Source organism: Triturus cristatus, chromosome 9 (assembly GCF_964204655.1).
Source record: "Triturus cristatus chromosome 9, aTriCri1.1, whole genome shotgun sequence".
Lineage (NCBI taxonomy): Eukaryota > Metazoa > Chordata > Amphibia > Caudata > Salamandridae > Triturus > Triturus cristatus.
In genome coordinates this window covers 1,107,149,716-1,107,158,123 of record NC_140592.1, presented here as the reverse complement: position 1 = coordinate 1,107,158,123, position 8,408 = coordinate 1,107,149,716, and the positions used below count along the sequence as shown (strand labels likewise).

The following is an 8,408-nucleotide window of genomic DNA, read 5'->3' as shown; positions in this document are numbered from 1 at the left end:
TGTCAGAGCTCTTGTGTCCACCCAGAAGAGTGACCATGGAAATGAGTAGCCCCCTCCCCTGTGTCCACACCAAACCAGTTCTTGGGAAGCTTCCTTCCCTCTGGGTAGGTGCCAGCCGGGCCAGTCCGGGCCTTGGGGGCAAAGGCTTTGCTTGTTCAGGCATCTCCTCACACTAAACTATGAATGGGACGGCTTCACCTCCGTCCCTTTCAAGTTGATGAAGTTACCAAGCCAACCCCATCTGTCATTCCTGAGCTCATAGAGATCAAATGTTCCACAGTCAGTCAATACAGTCACCAGGCCTAAGCCATGTTTCTGCTCTGGGAGAAGTTTTCGAACCTCATTAAGGCCAAACACTGCCTGGGCAGCTGCTGAAGGCCTAATGCAAATTAGCCTTCAAGAGCTTCAGGCAGGGAAAATATAACTTTCTAAAGGTTGATTTTCCTAAATATTTATTGAAAAATCTAATATCACCTATTGCCTTGTTCAAAATGGTGTGCCTACCGTGCTGTTTATACATCTTGGGGAACTATCCCCATCTAATTCCCGGCAAATGGTTTTTTTTCCCTGACAGCTAAACTTACTGCTTTAATATTGGATGGGAGCTAGGCACAAGGTAGCCTTTTTGTTGCTGCGCAGATCTCCGTTCGACGGTGGCCTGGGCTCTCCAGATATTTATCTGTACTACCTAGCTGCTTACCTTGTTCCTATTAATGACTGATTCACTGGGGGCTGGGATGACCCTGCTTGTTAGCTGGAAATCCACCCAGTGGGTCTTGATGGTCTGTTGCACCTTCTCTACGGGGCGTGCCTTTCCTCTGCATTGCCCTCATGCACTCAGGTGTCCATCACCTGCTGGAAAGCTGCTCTTCGTTTTACCTCCTGGAACCACTGCCCCACTGAGATGACACCCTTGTGGTAGGGGACTTGGCGCACCCAGGTCTCTAAATTGGAAGGTTTGCTCCTTGGGACCGGATCGGGATCTCCTACCTGTGGGACATATACAGGGGAGGTACCTTGATGTCCTTTCAAGACCTGAAAGATCGCTATGCCCTGTCAAATACACAGTTCTTCCCTTGCATCATGCTCTGCAAGCGCAGGCTCTCCTAGATTGCCCACTTCCCAAATACAACCCCCCGAAGCCAAGATTTTCGTTGGACGCCTAGGGTGGGGCTTCTTAATCTACCGCTCATTGGTTATTCACGCTCCGGATGACATCGAGCGCACTAGACAAAGATGGAGTTCCTAGGTGGGAAAGCAAAAACCAAAGGAAATGATGGACGGAGTGTTGAACATTGCAAGCACTCACCCCCAGTCAACTGATCTGGGTTTAATCCATCACCGTTCTTTAGCCCACTCTGCCACCCCAGTTCAGACATGGCCATATGCAAATCAGTCTGACCCTGTGCCTCATGGGTACAGTCCAGCCCGAACTGTCAAGCCATGTCTTCCCTGGACCGGAAACAAGCTTCCTAGGACCGGTTTCTGGCATTTCAGCCGTCTTCAGCCAGGCTTGCTTGAATCCAGTGGCAAAGTGAGCAAGGGACTCACGTCTGAGCATACCCTGCCAACTTATGGCGAACAAAGCAAAAACAAAAGGAAATGATGGACGGAGTGTTGAACATTGCAAGCACTCACCCCCAGTCAACTGATCTGGGTTTAATCCATCACCGTTCTTTAGCCCACTCTGCCACCCCAGTTCAGACATGGCCATATGCAAATCAGTCTGACCCCGTGCCTCATGGGAACAGTCCAGCCCGAACTGCCAAGCCATGTCTTCCCTGGACCGGAAACAAGCTTCCTAGGACCGGTTTCTGGCATTTCAGCCGTCTTCAGCCAGGCTTGCTAGAATCCAGTGGCAAAGTGAGCAAGGGACTCACGTCTGAGCATACCCTGCCAACTTATGGCGAACAAAGCAAAAACCAAAGGAAATGATGGACGGAGTGTTGAACATTGCAAGCACTCACCCCTAGTCAACTGATCTGGGTTTAATCCATCACCGTTCTTTAGCCCACTCTGCCACCCCAGTTCAGACATGGCCATATGCAAATCAGTCTGACCCTGTGCCTCATGGGAACAGTCCAGCCCGAACTGCCAAGCCATGTCTTCCCTGGACCGGAAACAAGCTTCCTAGGACCGGGTTCTGGCATTTCAGCCGTCTTCAGCCAGGCTTGCTTGAATCCAGTGGCAAAGTGAGCAAGGGACTCACGTCTGAGCATACCCTGCCAACTTATGGCGAACAAAGCAAAAACAAAAGGAAATGATGGACGGAGTGTTGAACATTGCAAGCACTCACCCCCAGTCAACTGATCTGGGTTTAATCCATCACCGTACTTTAGCTCACTCTGCCACCCCAGTTCAGACATGGCCATATGCAAATCAGTCTGACCCTGTGCCTCATGGGAACAGTCCAGCCCGAACTGCCAAGCCATGTCTTCCCTGTACCGGAAACAAGCTTCCTAGGACCGGGTTCTGGCATTTCAGCCGTCTTCAGCCAGGCTTGCTAGAATCCAGTGGCAAAGTGAGCAAGGGACTCACGTCTGAGCATACCCTGCCAACTTATGGCGAACAAAGCAAAAACCAAAGGAAATGATGGACGGAGTGTTGAACATTGCAAGCACTCACCCCCAGTCAACTGATCTGGGTTTAATCCATCACCGTACTTTAGCTCACTCTGCCACCCCAGTTCAGACATGGCCATATGCAAATCAGTCTGACCCTGTGCCTCATGGGAACAGTCCGGCCCTAACTGCCAAGCCATGTCTTCCCTGGACCGGAAACAAGCTTCCTAGGACCGGTTTCTGGCATTTCAGCCGTCTTCAGCCAGGCTTGCTTGAATCCAGTGGCAAAGTGAGCAAGGGACTCACGTCTGAGCATACCCTGCCAACTTATGGCGAACAAAGCAAAAACCAAAGGAAATGATGGACGGAGTGTTGAACATTGCAAGCACTCACCCCCAGTCAACTAATCTGGGTTTAATCCATCACCGTTCTTTAGCCCACTCTGCCACCCCAGTTCAGACATGGCCATATGCAAATCAGTCTGACCCTGTGCCTCATGGGAACACTCCGTCCATCATTTCCTTTGGTTTTTGCTTTGTTCCTGGGTGGGAGACATCGACGAGGCTGAATGGAGGGAGGCATGTATGGGTATGGTCCAATTCAACTATCTTCATGCAACTTACCTTACCCCACGGTGACGGCAACACTTGCCGCTCACTGCTCATGCTGCCTGCAAGCGTTGTGCGCTTCCGATGGAAGATTTCTTCCTTGTGGTATGGGAGTGCCAAGCACTGTGCCCCTTCTGGGAGGGAGTGGGTTGGGTACTCCAGTGTCCTGGGGTGCCCCCTAGAGCTGAACCACCGTAATGTATTATTGGGGCTGGCGGAGGGTTTTGGAGGCCCGAGGGCAGAGCGCACTTTCTGGGGGTGGCCTGCCTGGTCGCCAAAAGAGACGTGGCGCGCAGCTGGAGGCAACCTGTGTGAGGGTTCAGGTGCCGAAGCGCCTACCCAGCGTCCCAGGACTACGAATCCCAACAACCCTGAAACCAGGAAGTGGGAGGCTTCTTAAGGCCGTCACGCACGTCAGGAGACGTGCATTATTTTGAATCCAAGGAACTTCCTGTTCGCTGCTCGGAGCTCGGCGTCCCGGCGAAACAGGAGGCTTACAGCGCATCCCGAAAGATATCATCCCGGAGTACTCTTCCCCGTCCCTCGGAGCCTGGCGACCAGGCGAGGAGAGACCTTGCAGGATATAGAGTTACCGAGAGTGGAAGCCCGGAGGTAGGAGCATCGGAGCTCGGCTGAGCTACAGAGGGAGTCATTCTCCGGAGAGATCGCAATACCCGCCTTCCAGGGAACCGGATCTCAATTCATAGTACAACCGCGCTTGCTGGTAAGTACAGCAGGGCGGTATATAATTGCAGTAGGAAAGTCCGCTCGGAGGAGCAAAACATGGATGTTGACTCACGGAGCCTACCCGTGGTTAAAAATCAGTAGAGTGACTTGGTTAAAGCTCGGGGGAGCGAAGCGTTATGTTGGCCTACAGAGCCTATCCTTGACAATAAGTAGCAGGAGGGATTTGTACTTTGATTGTTACGCTCGGCGGAGCGAACTTTACAGAATTCCAGTTTCTTTTCTTACCCCGCGCTAAGAGTGCGCATTCAGCAGGCTTACGAGACTTGGCAAACAGTTCAGGGCGCTGCTTTGTGGAGGCTAGGGAATTGCGAGCGTGTTGATATCCTCGGTGAAGGAGCGCTACAACGTAGGGACTCCTGGCGGCGGTGTAATCACCGTGGAAGCCGACATACACTGGAACTAGGCCCGTGACATTACCCCTCTAGTAAGGCAGGGAGTCACCTAGAAGCGTCTAGGAGGTGTTTATTGTAGATCTGGTGTTCCTACAGTTATAGTAAGCCTTTGCATTAGCGAGACCGACAGAGAGTAGTCCGTTGAGATTCAAGGGTAGTATCCTTTGCTTTAGCGAGACCGACAGAGATTAGACTGTTATTCATTGTTGTATATTTGGATGTTCTGTGTTTTTTCTCTTTACAGGATCAAATCCCTGCTGACCCCATCCCCTATCCTTTCCCTCGCCTGATCCCCTCTGGGCTCTGTAACCTTTGGTTGGAGTCCGGGGAGATCTGGAGGTGGAACTCTTTTTCGCCACCCGGATCCTGAGGAGTTCTCCAGATCGTGACAACCTGCACCACCCATGATTGAGTGCTGGCATCAGGGAGTGGACTGGTGTGCGCACCAAGAGAAACTTATCTTTATGGCCCACGGCTGTCCTCGTAAACATAAGCGGTATAGGGGAAATGGTGTCGCTACTATGGTTTGTCAATATGATGCATTACTTCTAAATCAGAATGCTGCAATGTCTTATTAGATTGCTGTATATGAGACGTCCATGTTTTGTAATGCTATGCATCTGCCGCGAAACTCTTGCTAAAGTTGGTTATAAAAAACAAAAAACGTCAGCAAGAAATTAGACTTTTAAAAAATACGAAACATTATCTTTGGATGACCATTTTAACAGTTTCCTGTAAAATTTTACAGATTAAAGTTTATAATCTGTATATTGACATTTTATAGGATTCACCTACAGGCCTTTTAGTGAGAATAGCTTTTGGGGCATAATCACTTAAGGAACATGCACATTTTTATTTCACACTTTACACTTTTATATGACAAGTATCCTACCTTGTGGGTAACAAGGTGTAATTAAGGGTGACATTGTCAAATTTAAATATAGGGTTTCTTGCCTATCAAAAAGGGTTACTTCATCAGGTGTGACAGTAGGGTTGTAGTCTACACAAAGACAGAGAATTCTAAAATATGTTCTTTAACATTGTGTAATTTTCTATGCGACGAACATAGAATTTCCATGGTTTCATCATCTCTGTTATCTCAGAAAATCAAGTCTGATTTACTCTGGCTACCCTTTACTACTTTTTTTTTATCTTTACACTCATCCTTACCCTAATTTCTAATCACCTTTTTTTTCACTCTTTCTCTTCTCCTATTCCTTTCCCCTCTCGCTCTTCTCTATCTCAAATGTATAAACTGACTCATGTTTGATAGGTAATCTCTTTTTACTTACCTTATAGCATAAGATTGTACTTTACAGTTTATCTAACGTAATAGTATTATATTTAGTATTGTATTATCTGTTTTTATTATGTTATCTTTCTTCATTGTGCTGCTTGTACTTCTGTTATTCTTTTTAATCCCAATAAAAATTATTTAAAAAATAAAATAAACATTCAACCACTAAAATTTGCTGATAGCTTTAGCAGTGGGTATTGTGCATGAGCCACTAAACTGTTTCCTTTCCCCATGTATGTCATAAATACTGTCACACAGACCTGTAACTGTAGTTATGACACACATGGGGAGAGGAAATCGTCTGTGAAAGGGTTTAGAATACTGCAAGTTGTTTAAAATTTACTGTGTAAGTCTTCATTCATTGAAAAAATATGTAATTTGATATATGCAGTTTCAATGTGGGAGTACTTAACTAACCTATTTTCAATTAAAAAATATTGGAAAAAAAGACTGTGTCTCACTATGTTGACAGGCTGGTATACAGTGGCTGTTCATTGACGCGATCGGGGTTTTGGTTTTGCTGCCATTCGGGTCCCAGGATTTATAAATGAACTAAGTGTAAACACCCGATGGCGTAGCACACAGCAGCCCAGAACTCCTGATCTCAAGCAATCCAGCAGTCTCAGCCTCCCAAGAAGCTGGGATTACAGACGCACGCCACTGCGTCCAGCGGGGACATTGCGCTGAATAACAATACTAGAGTCTGAGAGCATCTGACGTCACTGTCATGCTCGTTTATTGGATAGCGTTTAAATATACAGATCTTTGTGCTTAACGATAACTACTCTTAGCAATAGACTAACCAAGAGCCACGTGAACAAGCGCAGTTGCGGCCATGTTTAAAAAGGGCTGTAAGAGCCAGAATCCCAACACCAACCATTCTCCCGCTGGCCATGATTTGTTTACGTGCAACCTGAGGAACACAACAAGACTGTCAAACCTGTCTTACTAGAAACGATGCACAGGGTGAACGGTGCAGGCAACGGACAGTCTCATAAAAAAACAAGCTGTAGAGACTGCCGTGGTGTTATCTGGACAGATGCCGATTCAATGATGCACTTAGTCAACTCAACCTAGAAAGCATCCAGTATAACCGCCAGATGCCGAAAAACACGTTCAGAACAGGTTGCTCCAGAGGGCGACTCGCTCAACTCTTCCTTCCTGAATCCTTCTGTAGTACAAAACACGAAAGCCTCAGCTTTCGCCGGAAGCGCCGCCCCGCGCTGCACGCTGGGACGCGAGAGCCTAGGGTTGACTTTCTGATTGGGTCCGCCTCTCTCTCGCGCTTTGAGGAATTGAGTGAATGGCGGGATAAAGTTGACAGTGCCGTAGTGTGCCTCGAGGCTTCATGAAGCTGCAGTGTAGATGGGGGTCTTTAACAGTATGACATCCCCACATGAGGGTAACGAATCGAACCAACACAGCCCTGCCATAGCACTGGTCACCCCAACCAGCTAATGCCCTCTCATGTCCCTTTTAGTATAACTCTCAGGGTTACCTAAAGTCAGCTGTATCTTGCTGAGCCCTCCCCTCCCACACTTCCACTACCAAGACTATCCCGGTTTTTAGAAATCACTTTTTACTACTGACTGTCTGTCCTCTAAATGAATTTCGCAATCCCAAATAATCACGGTGGCTTAGTGTTCGGAGGATTGGTTAGTGATTAAATCATATTTTCCCACTCCATCATATTTCCAACTACGATTTATCTTGTCTCACCGTTCATTTCCATTCACCCATGCCTTTGTACCAGCTGTCAATAGTCGGCGGCTTAACAGTTAGCCAGTGTAGGGCTATTCGTCTTTCCTGCCCAAGCAGTATTTTTTTTTTCAGGATCAACGCAAGCATTGCTTCACTGTATGTTTTTTTGTGCAGTTTCATATAGCGCGAACTTGACCCGAATCCAATCGGATATCAGAGGGCTTGAAATAGCACCAGTTACGTTACATGAGGACACACATTCATTCTTTGTTAGGTACGGGGAGATTAAGGGATTTGCCCAGAATCACAGGATGTCCAGCGTCATTACGGAGACTCAAACCCAGTTCCCCCGGTCCGAGGTCCAGCGCCCTAGCGTTAGGCCAACCGAATTGTCCTATTTGTAGATCTTGTAAGTCTATTAATCATGTCCATCCAAAAACGTTTTATTGTTTGGCTGTTCCATGCGAAATGGATGAAATCAGCCTATTTGGTGTTGCATCAAGGACATCTAGCGGAGCGCTGGAGGTAAATTTTATTTAGTTTAATTAGGGTCAGGTATGTTCTATCTAAGTAATGATATTGTATAGCGGTCTACTTGCACGTAATGCCAGACATGCTGGTTATTATTTTTGTACATAATGGAAAAGTCAACATTTCAACCATTGTTTGAGTGGGAGCAGGTGCCCCAGGCAATATTGGCCATATTTCTGTGGCTGTGGTCACAATTTTAGCATATTGTGAACAACGACCAGCTCGAATCTCATAGGTTGTCTGAACCTTCGTAAAGGTCAAAACCCTGTTTTCGAGCTAGAGACCTGCTATTGCCAAACAACCTCTTCAAATCCATCTGTCCATCGTAATGGTGTGGGCAATCTGTGCAAAAGGGTATATACTACAAATATGCATGCCAGCGGCAAATGGCAGACGCTTGAAAATCTTTTTGACCATCTGATCCCATGTTCCTCAGACCTATCTACTTCTACTTATTAATGGCATTTTAGCCTGAACCTCCTTGCCCTTCATCAATAGATTGTATGTACAGTGGATGGTAGGGCGTGGTAAACTTGTAGTTTACACCACACTCTTTCCACATTGTAGTTAT

General features: G+C 47.2%; 1 pseudogene; it reads right to left on the bottom strand.

Moving 5' to 3' along the window:
* Nucleotides 1-6,049: 6,049 nt before the first annotated feature.
* On the bottom strand, nt 6,050-6,276 carry LOC146799449 (signal recognition particle RNA; annotated as a pseudogene).
* Nucleotides 6,277-8,408: the final 2,132 nt, after the last annotated feature.